Genomic DNA, 21,808 nt, shown 5'->3' with positions numbered 1-21,808 from the left:
TATCACCAAAGTTTGACAAGATGGCTATCGGTCGATAGTTTCTAACGTCTTGACGTATAATACCGCTTTTATAAATACAGTCACAAATTCATATTAAGCAATCGTTGTTAATATCTAAACAAACGGTAATCTTTCAGAATTTCTGGTCGGATACAATAGGCGCAGTCACCGTGCAGTTTATCCGGCTCGAAGCCATTTTATTAAGGATCCTCAGATCCTTTATAGTTTTGTATTGTCGTCCGTCCGTCCGTGTGCGCTCTAACTCTTTTTAAAAGTGGCCGATTGAGTTGAAATTTGGTGTACGGGTTCTTTGGACATTGAGGACGGACGCTATTGATTTTCAGGAAGCTGGTTCAATAGGAACAAAAAAGTTATAGGACTTCGAGTGAATCGGGAACAGGAAAAACTACGGGCTCAATATAATAGAAATCAACATATTTCATTCCCTAGGTCATGTATCGGGTTGGGACTTCCGCTAGATTATTCCCTATGACTCTTAGATGTGTAATACGTTAATATAACTCTTCTCTGTGGTATAGGTCGAAAGTTTTAGAGCAAAATGTAGCAAAAATTACACTTTATACATGAATTTAGAGTTTTAAAAGGTTTCAAACGCATTATCTTGATGCAGCAAGAGTACATCACGTGCACATTTGATAACCGCATGTGTGTGATTCAAAAATGTTAAATGATTGCCATATGGGTTTTGATCAAAATAATCAAAATCGTTATTTATGCACCAAGATCGTCGAGAAAAAGACTAGGGGCATTATCTCAATGCTCAAGACATAAATTTGATACATTTCTGGCGACCACATGGATTTTGATCAAAACATGTCAAAATCGTTATTTATGCACCAACATCGTTGGGAAAAAGACTAAGAGCATCATCTCAATGACCAAAACATGAATTTGATCTATTTTTGGCGACCACATGAATTTTGCTCAAAACATGTCAAAATCGTTATTTATGCACCAAGAACGTTGGGAAAAAGACCAAGAGCATTATCTCAATGATCAAAACATGAATTTGATCTATTTTTGGCGACCACGTGGATTTTGATCAAAACAAGATTAAGAGCATTATCTCAAGGACCAAGACATGAATTTGATGTATTTTGTAACATTAAAATAAATTATCGTTAAAAGTTATTGTAATACTGAGGATCCTTCGATATTTCGTTGTATCGGTTTATTATTGTACATTCTATAGTTAAACAAGTTAAAAAGTCATTATGCAAACATAAATGACGAGAGCGTATTTTCCTCCGAATAATGATAGAACCGGAAAAAAATACCGGTTGGCACGAGATCCTTACCCCATTCTCTTTCAAATGAGCAGCCTAACGTCGAAGTCGATACAGTTCAATGAAAAATAGTGGAGCGTATATAAATACAAACAAATTTTGAAATGGGCATTAGTTTTACTTTTATTCGAAGTGTTTACATATGAAACGTTTTTTAATGCTTTCGTAAATAGCATTGCACATTGCCTACATTAGAAATTTCATGGAATACCTTCATAGATATACCATACAGCATGCGTAAACAATCATTTGGAAACCGGTATTAGTTTTAGTTTCATTCAATAGGGAATTAATATGCATGCGGTTTAAATTTACCTGATTCTCCGGCGAATATTTATTGTCCTGACATTATACTTAAACCATTACTTTCTTATTTAGTTTGTTTTTAATTGCAAAAATCGTTAATTGAAAAGTGCAAAATACGCGAACGAAATTCAAATTTGCGAAACGCATCACTATTGGACGAATGAAAGTGACGTCAAATGGCATGCGATCGCATTTATTGTGTCCATATTCATTAGTACTTAGTCCAGTGACGGTTTGAGCAGATTGGGCTGGGTGTTGTCATTTCACTCAACGAAATCAAGTGTATTATATGTAAAAAGATCCGCTGAATCCGAAAATCATAGTCCCCTACCCGAAAACTCCCGGAATATATTGTTAGGTATAGACAAAAAACGAAGAAAAAATGGCAAAATGTCGTTTCTTTTCGCATTTGACTTCAATTATCTCGTTAACTATTGCTCTAAGGGAAAAATGAAGAGAAATGAATTTGTTTAGAATTGAATTTTCTATAAGATACAGTTGGTATTAAACGTTCGTTTTCAAATGTTATTATTTTTTATGGAAAAATATAAAAAAGCAATCCCGAAGATTATCAATTGGTTATGGTTATTAGGTATTACTAAGTAAAATTCATCCGATCTTTTTGAAAGTCCGTATTTGGTCACTTCTTTTGGTAGCAAAACAATATGACAAAGCCGATAACCGTAGATTTTATAGTTATTGCATAATTAAATAAACAATTTACAAAACGATGCTTGGTCTTTCAAACTGGGCGTTCAACAATTTTTTTACAGAAACAACAACAATTTCCAAAAATTATCCCGATGATTCTTGCAAATTGATATTGTGGAATTTTTTTAGTTAACTAACAAGTGGTCCGAAGGTAACTCCATAATAGGCCCTTGGCTATGATTAATAAAAATCATACATTTTGGTCAAATAGAAGCATTATAAAGTTCACGCTTTAACGAATCGTTCGGTGCGACCCGATTTGCAAAATCATTTTTGGTTGTGTCCGAAGTCCGAAGTCAAAAGCTGATTTCTCGCGAACTCGGATTTGGACGTATTTTTTAATGTAGATCTTTCCGAGAGCTTTCCATTCGCCTACTACCAATTAACAATTTTTGTGGTATTTTGGAAATTATTCCATTTATTAACTAAGAAAATTCTTCGAATTTTGAAAAAAAAATGCACAGTTCGTCGATTTGCAAGAATCAACGGCACAATTTGTGAAAAAGGTTATTTTAGGGTTTACTCTAACCGTAAAAAAAATTGCGAACGCTCTGGGGGTCACACTTTATCGGGAATATTTCTAATAGTGTTTTTGCACTTTTGTACAAGACAATACCTATAAAATGGTTTTTCAACTTTTCCATGGTCTGAATAGCTATTACAACTGAAAATCTGTAAAAAATAACACTGCTGGTGGTTTGGACCATGGCCCAATAAGAGTAGTTTGGACGTCATCCAAAGCCCGCTAAAATGTGGCGGCGTTCAAACACATCGAATAAAGTCAACGTTCTAAATATTATTTTACGTTAAGTTGAATTGTTCTAACAGTGTTTACACTTTTTACTATGTTAGTGTTACCGGAAAACTGCGAATTCCGGCATTTTGCAAAATGCCTAGGCATTTAGCGAAATGCCGAATGCAGCAGGCAAAGTAAGCAACGGAGCTGCAGTTCGCACTTTACCTGCCTCTCCTTAGGGATTTCGCGAAATGACTAAACATGCAGGGTTGCAGGCAAAGTGCGAAGGCTTCGTCATTTTCCACAGATTGCGCATACAGCCTTGCCATTGGATGGTAAACGACGCGACGATTGCGATTTAATTTAAGTACCCGCTAAATATTTCGCTCACGTTTAGACTGCATTTCTTCTATGGGTTTTCTGATGAGTCACGCTTTGGATTTACTGTGGAGAATCTATCAAATGGGGGAAGGTACTAAAGCGACGGTTTTACGTTTGGCACAGCTGTACGCGCGTGTGGAAAATAACCGAGAATTCTCACTTTGCCTGAATGTTTAGGCATTTTGCGAAATCCCTAAAGAGAAGCAGGCGATGTGCGAAGTCGAGTTCCATTTCTCACTTTGCCTGCTGCATTGGTCATTTCGCAAAATGCCTAGGGATTTTGCAAAATGTCGGATTTCGCAGTTTGCCGGTAACATATATATAGTTACGGAGAAACGAATACCAAATGCCCAAAATCGCCCCTTCTCTACATACTACATAAAACAAGCTTGAGTCGAGTAGTAAGTACACGGAAACGGCGAAGCCGCAGTGTCCAGATCCGCGAGTAGGGGGTAATTACACAAGGAAACGAATAGTAGAAACGCGATGTATCCGTCGGGGGGTGGAAACTTCAAATTCGAATATCTTGAAAATGAGATGTCGGAAGACGGTACTCACGAAAGGTAATTGGAACTGGCAACATACATTCTCATGTGGATTGTGATTAATTTTTGGTAACTACGTGTCTTTAATTATTAACTGTATGCAGAGACTTGTTATAACTTACTAGACCGCGCGTAACGTAGATTTTACTATAAACGCCTGTTGTCAAGATAGGCAACTGTTCATCGCGGGGCAGACGTACGTTCTGCAGCTTGCTTTAGCCATGTTTATTCTAAATTTTAGTAGCAAAAAAAGATAACATATAGCTGTTAACTATTTCAATCGAATTTGTTGGTATTTTATTTGAACTAAATTGGTATATAACTGCCTTACTCTAGTCCTAATTTGATTTATATGTGTATTTTGGTGGTGAACACGTATGGGAAAATATACTCTTAAAACTAAAGATGTAAGTAGTAAGATATGATTATTTAGCGGATTTTGATTCAATATAATGCCTATCCAAAAACCCAAATGGGCTGTAACTGTTATTTATTTTTCTTAGACTGCTGATAACCATTTTGTTTACAACGCGTTGTGGTGTGGATTAAATGAAAAACCTAAACACACTTTCAGCAATTTGGCAAATTTTTAATGCATCGCTTGATACGAGCAACAATCCTCCACGATTTTTTGTAGTTAAAAGCTTTGAATGACTCTCTGATGCGAATATCGCATCTGCACATATTATGGAACATTTAACAGACTTGGCTATTTTTCTTGTAACAAAACCTGAAATATACTTAGTACCAGTAAGTACTTAGTTACGTCTATACCTAATAGGCAAATAGGTATTGCCGTTGTCTTGCTGGTAAAGGATGTGGAATAATAGTTCTACGGTATTTTAAGTGGATGGGAAAGTCGAAAACGCTCGGTATTGCATTATTGTTTAACACCTTCGTAGGTACCTTTCTAAAATCGGCTTCATTCCCCGCAAATGCACTATGGTGAGAGTAAATTTTTCTCTTCGAATGGCTCTGATCCATTGGCCCTTTAAACTTTTATCCGTTGAAAATCAGCATATTATTTAAAAATTTATCGACAGAGTACATGTCGATAGGCACAAGTTATCCTAAGTTTATTGGTTTATTCTCAACAGAAATTTATCTGTTCACTAATTCGAGCTAATCGCGAGAATGATTAATGAACGGAACATCTAAAATAACAGCTTATTTCATTATATTGCATATCATCTCAGCGATTTTTGCCCCGCGGTGCATTGTGTGTTGCATACTGTGTCGACAACACCTTAGATACGTTAGGCGCAGTCGTTGAGTGAAGGCGCAGTCTAGTTATAGCAAGTCTCTGACTGTATGTTATTTACATTGTTTTATGGTATCCTGATGAAGTACCTATGAATAACGCGAAATATCAGAGGGGAACAAATGGTTATATCATTAATTTAATACAGTCCATATTAATGGTTCATACTTGGGCATCACTTGTGTGTTAACTACATTTTCAGGTATTATAAGTGTTGTCATTTCACATACGAAAAATACCACTATATGCCTCTAAAAATGCACTGTGTTGGTGTTAATTCAATTATCAGCTAAATCTAAAGCCTGTCCAATTTCATGTTGTAATTTGAGTTGCAAGTGACATGCCTACGCCTTTGTTCAAACATGTCACCCCAAATACAGATTAGGGCAAACTATAGGTACATATTCAGTGAAGCCCGAACAAAGCAGAAATTTAAAAATTATAACAACTTAATCCTTTTGCAGGCCTATCGAAAACCGGGCCTTGGTATCAACGGTATCAAATTATAGATTGTCGATTATAAGATTTCTTTGCCCTTTTGGTTGCTCGTCGCTGATGCATAAGTCAAGTTGCTCAAATTTCACGCAGTGGCCGATTTTGCTTCCTGAATCCGTACGTTTGATTGATGGGAATTGGAATCCGGTATACATTGATTATTAATACCCACCATGATATGTAGTTTCCAAGCTGGATGAATCGTGTGGAAATGCTTAGTTGATATTACGTCGTAATCCTCTATCTATGCTATGCAATATCTTGATTTTGGTATTCTGTGTTTTGTTAGTCATATTTAAATGGTTTATAGGTTCAGTAGTGACGCACGTGCGTATATTGCCTGTATTTTATAGGGTGACAATAGTTGATCCGCATCTCCTTTTTTATTTCCTATACTTTATCCTAGATAATCATGTGATAACATAACTAAAATAGGAAAATATGCAAATTTGTGTGCATGTGTAGAATTTATGTAAACTGTTGAAGGTGGAAATGGAAAAGTTAGCGTACGTTTACAAACAGCTTGTACTGTCAGGCGTAACATAATTTTGTTATACATAGAATATATCATGAGCTTGAATATTTTGTTGTTCTGGTAGCCTTAAAAGCGTACCATATGTTGATGCATTTGGAACATATTACAATAAATTATGTAGCTCAAAATTAATATGCAGTCTACTCTACTGAACTTCTGTCTATGCAGTATTGAAAAATGTGAGTGCAGTTGTGAGAACACTATAAATTAATGATAGATTTGTTTGACCCTATTTATGCATTCTCTTTCACATGATCAAATCAAACGACTCACAGTAGCATAGATAATTAGTCGGGATCTTCACAAGGAAAACGTTACAGTTGAATATTCACCACATACATTACTTTTCTGTACTTTTTTGTCCTCAGTAAACAAAACAAATAGTTCAGGATTTGCGTGGATGTAACAGCTATGCACGTTTTATTTCAAAAATAGCATCTCAGGAAATCATTCGTGGGGGGGGGGGGGGCTTTTAGACAGCGAAATTTGATGGCCGTCTGGCTACCTTCCAGGACTCTAGGGCCATTCCCCTAAAAGTAGTTCAAAATGGTAGAAGTGGGTCCGGACGGACGGACAAAACGCAAACAATAGAACATGTTTTTAATTCTTAAAAAATGCGCTGAAAAGTAATCGTAAACGATTTACAAAAAGTGCATTTCCATTTGCATTCATTTCTAATTTGTAAGATGCAACTTCTGTTAAAATCGTGAAAATCCGGCCACAATTATGAAAGATAGCGTTGCACATGTGCAATCCATTTTTGACGTGCTACTTTAATTTCAGTTTATAAGAATTTCATTTCAATACTTTCCTAAATAAGAAAGTTGGCACTCCGCATGCGCTAACCTAAATTTTGAAGCTAAGTGGCTATGTAGGTATCAAATTTCATTTAAATGCTTCCGTAAATAAAAAAGGTGGCACTGCGCATGCGCAAAACCAAATTTTGAAACTGGCGTTAGATTTTCATTTATTCCAAGTGCCTATTATATGTATCAAATTTCATTCAAATACTTTTATAAATAAAAAAGTTTGCAATACGGTTTATCAATGGTCAAGATGCGAAAAGGGCACAGTGAATTTTGAATCTATTTGACTCAACTTTTGGCATTGCATTATATGGCTGAAGCTATGCCCATATTGAATTTCATGCAATTCAGTTGATAACTAACGGAGATGTCAAAGTGATCGGCATTATGCAAACATAAATGACGAAAGCGTATTTTCCTCCTAATAATATTAATGCTAGGACCGGGAAAAAATACCGGTAGGCACTAGATCCTTACCCCATTCTCTTTTAAATGAGCTGCCTATCGTCGAAGTCTATAAAGTTTATTGAAAAATAGTGGAGAGTATATACAAATACAAAAAATTTGAAATGGATATTAGTTTTACTTTTATTCGAAGTTATTGCGCATTGTCTAAATTAGAAATTTCATTGAATCATTCAAGGAGCCTTATGATATTTCATTTAACTGCTTTCATAAATAAGAAAGTTGGCATTGCGCATGCGCAAAACAACATTTTGAAAGCGTTTATTTTACTTATATTCGTAGTGTTTACATAAAAAGTTTCATATAAATATCTTCATAAATAAAGAGTTGCACATGCGTTAATCCAAATTTTTGACACCAAAAAATATCGGTATGTATGGAATCCTTGGACCAAGCCCTTTCAAATGAGCCCTATATCCCCAAATTGGTTCAGTGGTGTAGGAGGAGTGGATACGTATGACGGACCGACGGATGAGAAAGTACAGCGAATAGCGATTATTCACCTTGAGGAAAATACGCTAACAAGTTAAAAAATCATTATGTAAACATACATGACGAGAGCGTATTTTCCTCCCAATAATATTAATGTAGGATTTTTCAGAAAAATACGCTAATAACTTATGGCATAAATATTCGTATAAATAAGGAACTTTGCATTGTGCATGCGCCCACATAATGTTTAAAATATGCGATATGTTTGCCTTTACTAGAAGATTGTTTGGTTAAAATTTCAAAAAAATTCCTGCGTAAATAAGAACTAGTTGACTTTGCGCATATGCCCATATGATTTTTACAATATGCGATATGCCTGTCTATTAGAGGCATCTGTGTTTAAAATTTAAAAAAATATATCTATAAATAAGAAAGTTCACATTGCGCAGCGCACACAAATCGTCAGAATTTTTCTTGTTTGATGTGCCAGAGTTATGGACTACCAAAATAAAAAAGAATGAACTAAATAATACCTTGGAAACTGTGGTAGTTAAGGCCTCGGATGGACACACGGACGGAGAAAGTGGCCATAATAGCGTATTCCAACATGAGTTGGGAAATGCGCTAAATAGTATATTAAGATACAAGTGTATAATCAAGTCTTTAAAGCACGCGCAACGAGTTTAAGGGCACGACGCAAAGCGGAGTGCCTTTAACGTTGCAAGTGCCTTAAAGACCAATTATACACGTGTATCTTATAGTATTTTTTATTATACCTGCAGTATAATTTAAAAATAGGAAATACAATGAAGTCATATTGACGTTATACTCAAATATACATGTCTAATTAAGTGGGCTGGGTGTTCGTAATTTCACGATTGCCATGGAAATGTCACTTGACGTTGCTTATAAAAATCATCGTCTTTGTGAATTAAACGATTTCCGTTGAAAAAGATAATACACCGTCCATTAAATCGATTGTTGTAAAATCTAAACAAACGTTGGTAGGTGTAAAATCCAACTCCAGTAAAGCCTATTATAAAGAATATGAAAAATTGTTTCCATGGATGAATAGGAAGTTACTTACGAATACAGTCTTAAATGCATCCATAATGCTGGCATATATGAAGGAAATGTCAAAAGTATTTAAATCTTCTATATTTTGGTGCATTCATTCAAAACTTTAAAGCAATGCTGCGATTAAAAAGTGGAACAGATTTGGAAGCATACCCTAAATTACGCGCGTTTGTGAAAGCTACAACCAAAGGATAGGTACAAAAGCCAAAGAAATGTTCTGCATTTACAGAAAGCGACCTAAGAGGATTTTTTATTTCATCGAGATGACAGTTTCAAAAGTCATACTTGAAGTATCGTTACTTAGCAACTTTAAAGCACGTGTGTTTTAAAGGCCCTTTTTCGCACGCATTTGAGTGTTTAAAACGGAGATTGTGATTCAGGTATAATAAAACAGTTATTTGTGTACCAAGGCCGTAAAAGTGATCTTTTTTGGCCGAAGCTGCTGTTTGTGGCCGAGGCGGTAGCCGAGGCCGCAATTCAGATGAGGCCTAACAAATCACTTTTGGCCAAGGGGCACACAACATTTTTTAGGCGATCATCAAAAAAGAATTCAAAAATTTGCTCATAAACATATTTTTTCTGAAAATCATAGTTATCTTAGACAATTAAAAACAAAGCATTTCCTGTCGTATGTAATTATAATTAGCACCTTTGCGTGTGTTTTGTGCGTATCAAAATGGGTGATAGCGACAGTTCAGATACCCCAAATGAAATTTTGGAAGCTGCAAGCGTTGCGACCCTAAGTCATATATGATGAGCAGGCGTTTGAGAGTAAAAGTACAATCGCAACTTCCTCCGTTGCACAAGATTTTAATAATGTCAAATGCAATAGGTCCTTCGTAACTGTGGCTTCCAAGACCTTATAGTTAACATGCTGTACCTACAATTATTAGAAACCTGATTACCTACTTTGATGGCAGGTATAGGTAGCTACTTGTGTTCTCGGTTAATTGCTGGTGATTCTTCGCATAATAATGTAAGCAATAACATCTTCCTCATGTTTTGGTTCTACACTTCAAAAAGGTCTGCAAGCAGCAAAGATTGAAACGTCAAACTATAATTTTAAATGTGAACATTGTGATTATGCAAAATAGTGTGAAACATTCATACAAGTCCGAAAATGAAAAAAACGCACGTGGATGGCCCAATCCTTGATGGGGCTAGACCAGATAGACGCTTTGTATTAAACAGATTACTGTTTCTCAAACATCAGTTTCAAATAAGTACAGTTTGACAGATGTGTACAATAAAGTAAAGTTTGACAGAAGCGTACAATAAAGTTAAACTTTATGGCCGCAAAAGCGTCCACAAAATCAACGTTTTTGTGATGATAGCCTAAAAATTATATTATGTCATACAAATTTTTAATTAAAATATTAAGTACTAAAAAAATTCGTTAAAATTATATAACTTATTAAAAACGTCAATTTTTTCATTTTAAATATCGATACGAGTTATATTGGAGTTATGGGCAATATGTTTATAGAAAACAAATGAAAGAGAATTTCATTTCCTTTAAAATGGTCATCCCAAAAAAATGTTTATTCACTAGTTTTTAAGATATTTGCGTTGATTTGCTGAACCGACAATCCTTTTCGTACGTGTTCGTGTGTCCTTATTGAACAGCATGGTGCCTGACTGAACAAACACCGGAGAAGGCAGGCTGGTCGATGTTGACCAACAGTTTGTCGACAATGTTTGCTCCCCACGGAAACAAGTTAGCCAACCGTTGCCTATCTATTGTTCAACTGTTGCACAACGTTTGCTTGGTCTATTGCCACCTTAAGACATGTCAATATAATTATTGTATTAATTGATTTTGAGATTATTTTGATTAAAAAATAACAAAACTTAATAGCACTAGTTTCGATTTGAAAAGTTTTCATTTGGTAGAAAACTGCGTAGTAATCATGATAATACACCAATTTCACAAATGGCACGTCATTTCATTGTTCATGTAAAATAAAAGCTCGCATATTCAAGGGCAACGAAGCAATTACTCTACCGAGTACCTACCTAATGATATTTCGTACCGAGTGCCATAAATATTGTCCTCTCCAAATTGTTTTCCTCTAAATTGAAATAATTGAAGTTTGTTTTGGAACGTAAACTCTCATAAATATACCAATGCATCGTCTTTCGTAATCCAGTGAACCCCAAATTGTTTCCATTACATGATATGTCTCAACAACCATTAGGGTTGATTGAGTTGATTCAAATGGAAAGTATGATAAGCGCAATTAAAATACAGTAGAGTGCGTTAAAGAAAAATTAACGGCTACCATTGTAAATTTACAGAGAGCCTTTTTGGACAAATCCTATACCGAGTGATTCTATAATTTGAATCTTAAAAGTAAAAAAATTTGGAAATTAGATATGTATAAGGCAAAAATGTGCAAGTTCAGTTTTGTCACCTTCGGTTTAGCCGAAAATTGGGCTTACTTTTCGATTTTTCAAGGGGACACTTTGAATTTTTATATTTATTTCCAAAATGACATTCTGACTACAATACACCACTCTTGTCAGTTTTTGACACATGGTCTATTTTTTATTTTTATTGGGCGCGTTCACCAGATGAAGCGCTACCTAAACTGTTTGGTGAACGCCCATGTTGGGTCGTTTTGTTTGTTCTGAGTTTGGTTCTTTTTTGGACCATATCTTTTTTATGCCTTTTCCTTTTCCGCGTTACTTTTGGTGTTTCTCTTTCTTCGTCTGACTTATCATCTGTTGTGGTTCGGTTCGTTTCTGGTTGTGCCATTTCGATTAAATGTTCAATTGTTGTGTTTTCCATGTTTATATTAATCGGGTTGATGTTTGTTTCCACTGTGGAACTCAACTCCTCGGGAGGAATTTTACACAGCTTACTTCGAGCGAAAATACCACTCGAAGTTGAGTTTTGGAGGTTCACTTCAAGACCTTTCTTTTCTTGAGTGGAAGAGAACGGATAGGTGCCCCCCCCCCCCCCCCCGGTCCGGGATAGGAGTGAGGGTCAAGCCCCATACCCACCTGGGGTATAATTTCCTTATTCCATACGCCTCTTTAGGTGAAGTAACCGGCGTTAATGGCTCACTCACACAGAACCATGCATGCTCTCGGCACGCTCACACCTTAGGATTTCGGGATAAAGCGATGGACAAATGAGGAATGGAACCGGGATGGTAAGTTGAGGAGCAGGAGATTCTGGTAGGAGAGAAGAAGAGGTGGTTGGACTCGTCACGTCTCCTATCCATTGATCGCGTCTTTTACGATCTCCAAGGTGGGAGTAGGTCAATTTATTATTATTATTATTAATAAACTAGCGCAGATAAAGAGCCGATTAAATGGACCCTCCAGTTTTTCTAGCTAAACAATCATGACTAACTAGATATGTAGCGACGAGGATTTTTTCCATATTATTATCCAAATGGGAATGTTGTAGATAGTTACCTACTCAATAATATAGTGTAACCGAATTCTTCATGTCAACTGTAATTCTTCAGTTGGTTACTTACGTATGGGTCCATTAAAGCTCGCATTATAGTTTGATTGTTATTTGTAAAGGACACATTAGTTCTTCGACCGAAAGACTAAAATTTCATTCAATTTGCTTATAGCATCAGAACGGAGTGTAGGAAAAGGACCTACTCATCAAGCAAACGTGGTAGGCTGGAACTCTGGATGATCTGTCTGTGGAGTAAAATCTTCAATACGAATACCTCCAATGGTAGGAAGGCGATAATATATAGCAAATTGTTAGGTTAACAGTTATGTAGTAGATACTTGATGGGCCCTTCGAGTGTTGCACAAAATTTTAGAATGGGTTAAAAACGTGGTCACTCGCGATCGACGAGCGCATTTCCCCCGAACAGAATCAGTAATAACTAGGAAAGGGACTAATCCAAACATTCTTTTGTCGTTCTGGCCTCGGGGCTGTGCTACACTGTATAAGAAAGAAACCACAACGAACAAGCTTAAACTGGACGACTAGTAGTGGTACAGATGGACAAAGTGCGGTCAATAGTGTTGATTATCCTAAAAAGGGCGCGCGCGCTTTATAGATTTCTATTTAGATAGCGCTTAGTGGTTAATGCGATGAATCTTTGGAGGGTTATGTAGAAAGATTATGATCCTGACAGTCATTTGTATGACCGACTAAGTAAAGATTTAATTTTACCATTAAATTTGTTCATAACCGGTAATTTCTTTTATGTCTTACTAACCTATCATAGCACATTTTATATCTGTGATACGCGGGCATAAAGTACCACTTTATGCCCTAGGGCATTAAGTATCACCATAGTAACTCATTTATACTTAATGACAAAATAAACAAATATTTGCGGGTCATTGAAAATTAGAAACGTCAATTATTAATTGTCAAACCTACTAAATCACAAGATTGGCCTTATTTCGTATAGTTTCTGGAACTTCTTGCTCATTCACGATGAATTGAATTATTTAAATTACGTTTGACGTTTGGATGGTTTCAATCACATATCAAATTCGAACCACGCATACTCGATCAAACATAATGAATTATTTTGTAAACGAATTTTGATGAAGAAAACTATTTGTAAAACATAAAATTGTGTATGTACCACGGGCATAAACTGATGTTTATACTCTCGGGCGACTAAAAAGCTCTCGGGCCATAGGCCCTCGAGCTTTTTAACTCGTCGCCCTCGAGAATATAAACATCACTATTATGCCCTTAATACATAAATAACTATTTGTGTTTGTTAATTATGGAAATGAGCTTTTTATGAGTCATTTGTAAACGATTACTTCTTGATCTTATTGTCGTTTATGTTGTGTAGAGAAAAACAAAATAGACGAAACCATCAAGATTTTCAATGAGACGCGTGATAATTTATGAATCGAGCTACTTTCAATGTTCATTATTAAGCGGCAGAGCAAAGCGATGCAAGCTTTATAGGGGAGTCGATGGTGTCCGTCTGTCCGTCCGTCCGTGAGCACGATAACTGTCAAACGTTTGGACCGATTTGGTTCAAACTTTGCACAGTTGACCTATATGCCACAAGTAATAAGCCTATTGGAAATGGGTCAAATCCAATGATCCCTTGGAGTCACGCCTTTCTGTGTCTGCCAAACGCTTGAACCTATGCAGTTCAAACTTTGCACATATGACCTATATGCTACATGTAGTAAGCCTATTGAAAAGGACTCAAATCCAATGACCCTGCAGGGTCACACCTCTCGGTCTTTGGCAAACGCTTGAAACCTATTCGGTTCAAACTTTGCACAATATATGTAACAAGCCAATTGAAAATGGGTCAAATCCAATGAACCCGTAGGGTCACACCGAGGTGCTATGTGGCTTTTTTAGATGCTCTTTAGGGGTTTATTAGGTCAAAATACAGTGTTTAAACTAAAGTCGATATTATTGACCTTGTTGCTCATTAGGTACAAACTTTGTAATTAAATACCTAAGCTAGTTCAAGTTTCACCATGAGGTTCAACAAATTACATATATCTTCTACGGATTTTAATTCTTTTGTGTTTAATTTCAGTTAGTTTTCATATTTCCGCTTTAGTCCAAATTTGTTGTTGAGGATGTGTTAAGGTAATTTTCATCGAATTTTTCAATTGGGAGTACATAGTTAGTTTACTTTTTATTCAGAATTTCATTTTCTTTCAAATTTGATAGAAATATCCAATCCGTTCACATATAATTATGTACTATACATAATGCTGTTAATTCGATCATGGTGTGAGGTGTGACTAAAGACGTTGATTGAACGCTCAGCATCACCTGTGTATCAATATAGTGGGTTCTAGTAGAGGTTTCCGTATGTGTTTTGTATGCGACTTATGAGTAAAATTTGCCTATAGCAACTCATTATTGCAATAAACGCGTCAGAAGAAAATGATAACACTCGCTTTTTGCGATAGAACTTTCTTTCGAAAACTCTTAGTTTAGATATATTTTTTTTTTAATAAATTCTGCGTTAGAACCAGTTACTGCAAACTTGCCACGCTTTCGTACATAATAGTTTTCAAGCAATTATTAACATAAATGTTAATCATAGGAGTGTATACGTATGTAGAAGCTTAATCAAATTAAAACAATCATTTTCGTAATTACTTTGATGATAAAATTTCTTGAAAATACTTTTGCAGATACTGCACCATGGGAAAATAATTTTGTTCTTTAGCTTTTTAATTTAGAATATGCAATAAATACATGGGTAGAAGATGCCGCGAAGCAAAGTATTACAAAGACCATGATGCTTCATATAATGCCAATGCCTAGTGAAACGTGGCAAAAATTCAGACAGATTTTTGTTTAGAATGGAATGATAAAGGTCATTATTACACTGTTTTCGGTGTCATAATGAAGGCATTATGATATCAAAGTAGAAAAAAAGTCGTGCGATTCTGCACAATAGGACAATGTAGGGAAAATTGGAAATGTACCTGCCGAGTGCCGATTGCTGCCCCTTCCTCTTTTATTTATTTATTTATTAATCCTCTTTTGTTCAGGCTTGCGCCCAATTACAGAGTGACCCGCATAATGCTTTTTAGAGGTGCTCCTGCAGAACGTCTTAAGTTGTTCTATAGTGCTCCGGTATTTACCTTACGAACTAGGAAAACCTAATTCGGTTCGGAGTAGCCGGCAGAATGCTCGAAACAGGTCTAAGGAAAATCTGTGACAGATGAAAAATTCTTACCTCAGCCCAAGTTCGAACACCCGACCTCCGGATTTATAGCCCAACGCTCTGCCATTGAACTACAAAGTCAAATCTGTAGAGTTTACGATGCGACGTCGACCGACATGTCTCTATTGTCACCGTTACCATTTTTAGCACCAAGTTAACACTTGTTTTATTGCTTTACAACTTGTAGCATTGGAACTAATAGATTTACTTGAATTGCCATGTTTCCTAGTTCAGGGTTGGTTTTCGTAATTAACCAATTTAATAAACTCATCGCTGAATAAGTATATTTACAATCAGTTTGAAGGTTAGATTCACGTTTTTCTTGCACGCTTATTCTACAATCTACATACACCCATACAGAAACCAAAATGCAAATGCAGTGACTCAAGTGACTACGCCCACGGAGGTGCTGAGAGCCACCGACGGGCAGACCTACGCGTATCGTGCGTCGCATCGAGCAGTAAATAGAGACGAAAAGGGAATGTACGGTCCCCGACATTGAAAGGGATATAGGGCTACACTTGCAGCCCTGCACCGCATACAACTGCACAATGTATGCGGTATTGCGGTTGTCAGAAATTTACCATTAAAAACATTAAGGGCACCGAAAGACGCTTATAATAAAAACTTTGAAATATATAAAGGGGGGCTGGATACAGAATTCAGCCCCCCCTAAAAGGGCCTAGCTACGCCACTGTGGGAAACGCTAAAATAGCTAAGAAATAAATTAATGTTATCTTACATGGTATTTTCAATGAAAAGAACAGTTTTCTACCAACTACCGCCCTTTTTACTGGTCTCTTATCTGTAACTGGGCTTATCCTTCATGGTACTCTGTGTCAATGAAAGGGATTAATTTCTACCAACCGTAGTCCTCCTCGATCCCTTATCGTGATCGGATATATTGATATATTCCCTTATATCTCCAGAACAAATTGTCGAAAGAGGGCACCACTTCCAAACGGCGATTGGGACGTCTCGAAGAAATATATCCATTGGTTTGTCGGAGGAAAGTACTCTCAAAGACAAAATGAATCGACCGGACGAGACATATTTGTTGGTAAAGTCGAAGTAAATACTTTGACAACGAAGTGACGGAAGAGAGAACTCATAAAAGGTAAGTGTAACGTCAGCACGAGACATACCTATTGTTGATGTCAAAGCTTTCAGTGCAAATATTTGCAGAATGGGGTGTCGGAGGATTTCGAATGTATGCCAGGCGGTCTTTAAATGTTTATGTATAACGAGCCTCCTCCCAATTAATCATCTACCAAGAAAGTAAGCATCGCTAGCATGCTACTACCTTATAACTCGACCATTTACTAAGCTATTACCTACGGTAAAAAAAATGCGCTTCATCTGCACAAGAGTTTGTGCACAATTTATACTTGTTTTATAATCTTCTGATCCCGTATCCCCAATTATACTTATATCTTCTACCGCACTAATTAATCTTTCGGTATCGAACCTGTCTTATGCCATCATTTTTTAAATGACAATGAAAGCTATTGTCAAATGTTGCAACGTTGGTATTCCATACGCAACTGATGATGATGGAACACATACATGTGAAAAGTGCGCCTAATTCAAGGGCCCTTACGTGCCCGGTGTCCTGATCATCTGCACACGCAAGGGCTCGACTGATGCCCGTGCGGATTTCATCCGTTGGTCGATTGAAAGTGCGCATGACGTGTGAAAAGGTAACCTTAGACAATGGCCTTGTCTCATCAGGAGCGATCGGTCTAACGTAGAATGCAGAACTCTACATAAATCGACAGGTCTGTCTAACAAGTGATTGAGGTTCGTTCCATCGTCAGATCGAGATTGACTGCGCGTCCCAATGCTAAGTGCGGATACTGCAGGTGAGGGAGATGTTAAAACTAAGATGTAGCCGCTCTCTATCGCATTTGTGGAGGTCGACATTGCTGTGGCAGTGCTTGTATGTCGCATGTCGATGGTATTACCTGGGGTTTAAGGAATATTTACGAACACAGAAAATCGGACATTCATATGTTCTTTGTAACAAGAGTTATCAAACAAACCCTTTTTTGGAGGTTTGGGCAGTTTTTGGGCTGTAACTTTTTGGTTTGTTAGTCTACGTAGCCAAAAAACAACAGCAGCATTTCTTATATTTTTGAGAACATGTATTCAATTTTCAAAGCGATCGGACGTTTCTACACAAAGTTATCGTGTACACGGACATACAGACGGACATACAGACAGCAATACAAAATTATAAACGATCTCGAGGATAGTTAATAAATATCGTCATTCGTCGGTTTAAACGAGGTGACCCGTATATGAAGTAGGGAAGGTCTGCAACGCGTTAAAAATCGGTCGTTTAGAAATATTAATTGAGATATGAATTACTGAATACTTTTTAATTATTTGACGGATTCACGTTAGCGCTATAAAGGAGATGCCGCAAAATCTAGGATAACTTGACCTTTTGGGACCTCAAGGTCAAAATGCTGAAGGCTGCGAATATGGGGAAAATTGGGGAACCTTTATGTATCAAGAACTACTACTACCGAATAATCTTGAACCTGGATCATACATTGGCCCATTCCCATATGAATAAAAGTGAGCATGGTTATACTTGCAAAATTCAAAGTAAATACTCGTAAGTGCCCCTTCACACTGGGATGGTCAGCAGCGCTGCACTGCGTCCCGTCCCGCTGCTCAACAGCGCTGCAGTGTGAAGGGGCAGTTACGAGTATTTACTTTGAATTTTGCAGGTATAAGCATTTGCTCACTTTTATTCATATGGGCCATTATTAAGCACTTCTAATATTATTGTGAATCACACCAAAACATCTAAACAACTTAAATCTCCAATAATATCAATTAGACCGTAGCAAACATAAGGGCCTTTATTTTCATCGTCCATAGATACAGTACTTTTGGCATTGCAATCATTTGATACCGGTGATGACTGATGAGTATACAGGGTTGTGCCTAGCGCAACGCAGCATAGGGATTTCAATGGTAATTTCTTTATAGTCGATTACTAGCTCCCCTAATTATTTTAGGGCAAAAGTCTAAATAAGTTTTTTTTTAGAGAAAAAAATACTGCATCTGTTCATACTTTTAGTTATAATTTTCCATTATTCAAAAGCGTAGAAATCGACAAAATAAAAAATTACATTTTTATAAATCAGTGATGCTTTGGAATCTTTTAACAAAGTACAAGCGCATCGCATCTAAGTTATCGTTGTTTGACGTCGAACGATTTTCATATTTAATTCTGTTACAACTATCCGATGCAAGAAAAAGCGGCAATTGGGTAATGTTTTTTTAGAGAATGTATGCTGCATCTGCATCAGATACTATTTGTTTATCAGAGAGAATCAGAGTACCTACATAATCGAAGAAAAAAAACTGATTTGAAGCAGATTTGTTCCTACACTTATATTCGGATTTTCCGCTACTGCATCCAAAACGTTGAATGTATTGTCGTTTTCCTGATGGTTTTGACGGACATTTTGAACGTTATTACTCCTGCAGTTCTTTTAGTTATTTATGTATTAAGGGCATAATAGTGATGTTTATGTTCTCGAGGGCGACGAGTTAAAAAGCTCGAGGGCCTATGGCCCGAGAGCTTTTTAGTCGCCCGAGAGTATAAACATCAGTTTATGCTCGTGGTACATACACAATTTTATGTCTTACAAATAGTTTTGTTCGTCAAAATTCGTTTAGGTACAAAATAATTCATTATGTTTGATCGCGAATGCGTGGTTCGAATTTGTTAATGTGATTGAAGCCATCCAAACGTAATTTTAAATAATTCAATTCATCGTGAATGAGCAAGAAGTTCCAGAAACTATACGAAATAAGGCCAATATTGTGATTTAGTAGGTATTGACAATTAATAATTGACTTTTCTAATTTTCAATGACTTACAAATATTTGTTTGTTTTGTCATTAAGTATAAATGAGTTACTATGGTGATACTTAATGCCCTTGGGCATAAAGTGGTACTTTATGCCCGCGTATCACAGATATAAAATGTGCTATGATAGGTTAGTAAGACATAAAAGTAATTTATAAACAAGTATAAATTTAATATACGTCAAAGGCAAATAATGAAACGTGATCGCTATTTTTTTAGGTATTTCCAAGGCATATTTGATTTATTGTAAAACGAACCTTTTTATTTTGTCGATTTCTACGGTTTTGAAAAACGGAAAATTATGAGTAATAGCATGAACAGATTCAGTATTTTTTTCTCTAAAAAAAACTTATTTAGACTTTTGCTCTAAAATAATTAGGGAAGCTAGTAATTGACTATAAAGAAATTACCATTGAAATCCCTATGCTGCGTCGCGCTAGGCACCACCCGGTATAGAGTAAAGGCGCGGTTACACGGCGCGTGGCTCGGCGAGTTTGGCACGGCGAACCACGATCCACGCGCCGTGTAACACAACAGGCTCGCCAAAGCTCGTGGCTCGGGGTGCCAAGCTTGCGCGATCCATTCGGTGTCGGTAATTATGGTGCGAGTCAAAGGAAAGCTCGGGGTAGGATCGGTAGGCTCGCGTTGGATCGCAATTGCTCGTGGCTCGCCAATGCATTTTTGCCTACTTCCTGTATCCTGTTTTACTTAGCAGTGTGCACTTGTGCAATCTCCAGTGTTGGCATTAAAATAAATCAGAACCGCGATGGCGTGGAATTCGGAGAAGACACTGGAATTTATCGAAGACCTGCAAGGGCATGAGGTCATATGGAACCCTAAGCATCCGGAGCACAAGGACTTGTACTAAACAGCTCTGACGATAATACGAGCTTTGAGGTGGTTCATGGATCGTCAAAACACGTGCCAAAATGCGATCCATTGCAATCACCACGGGCCGTGTAACCGCGCCTTAAACGTCCCGGTTAAGTTTGGTCAAACAATTAACCTTTTCTTGGGGTTGCATTGCAACTTTTTACGTCAATTAGTATTTTAAAAAAATGCGTATTTATTTTGAAGATAGGGGGCTTAACTTCACGATCGTGGTCCATTAAGTAGGAGGGTAATAAAATTAACTAAAAATAAATTTCGCTTATTTGTACGTTTGTTTCCAATGAATTAACCCGTTTTGATCATGGGGATCTACAAACACGTGCCAAAATGCGATCCATTGCAATCACCACGGGCCGTGTAACCGCGCCTTAAACGTCCCGGTTAAGTTTGGTCAAACAATTAACCTTTTCTTGGGGTTGCATTGCAACTTTTTACGTCAATTAGTATTTTAAAAAAATGCGTATTTATTTTGAAGATAGGGGGCTTAACTTCACGATCGTGGTCCATTAAGTAGGAGGGTAATAAAATTAACTAAAAATAAATTTCGCTTATTTGTACGTTTGTTTCCAATGAATTAACCCGTTTTGATCATGGGGATCTACAGTCATACATACAATGGTCATACTTACGCGGGTATATTGCACAGCGTTTCGGGAAACTTGATTGCACTTACCTACTCCAACCTGATATCAAGCGTGGACTGTGCTCAGATCCATTTACCTAAAAAAAGATAAATTCTGTGTTGCGCGTAGTAAGATAAATTTGTATATAATCGGAAGACATTCATGCAAGGGCGAATGTTTAGTATGGCTGAAATCCGAAGTGCCATCTGAAACGATTTTCTGTCAAAACCAGAAATCAAAATCTAGGTGCGTACTTCCATAGATATGTAGGCAAAATGATAATTTCGTAATAATCATGTGCACCACGTGTTTAATGTCGTGACAAAAAATGCCATGTCCTATACCTACAAGTAACAATACAAAAAGTCGCTTTTTTAATGTAAATTTATTTAAATTTTGTACAGAAAATGCGTAGGTACTGAGTTACTGACTGCCATTCTAAATTTTATGTAATTTATCTGGGATGCTTGGATTAAAAGTGCGGAGTCATGTAGTTATCACGCGAGAGCACGTAATCCTTAATTCACAACGTAAGATCTGCAAGCTATGCTTATGAAGTTTTGAGAAAAAGATAGTTTGCGCCCGTGTATATATTACAGACCTTGACCTTACTCAATAACGCAGGCGCAGAATTATTCTTGTAACATCGAACCTTTAAAACACAAACCAATCGATATTTTCAAGTT

Source organism: Photinus pyralis, unplaced genomic scaffold (assembly GCF_008802855.1).
Source record: "Photinus pyralis isolate 1611_PpyrPB1 unplaced genomic scaffold, Ppyr1.3 Ppyr1.4_LG8, whole genome shotgun sequence".
NCBI classification, from domain to species: domain Eukaryota; kingdom Metazoa; phylum Arthropoda; class Insecta; order Coleoptera; family Lampyridae; genus Photinus; species Photinus pyralis.
The sequence above is the reverse complement of the archived record's forward strand: the minus strand, read 5'-3'. Positions refer to the sequence as shown.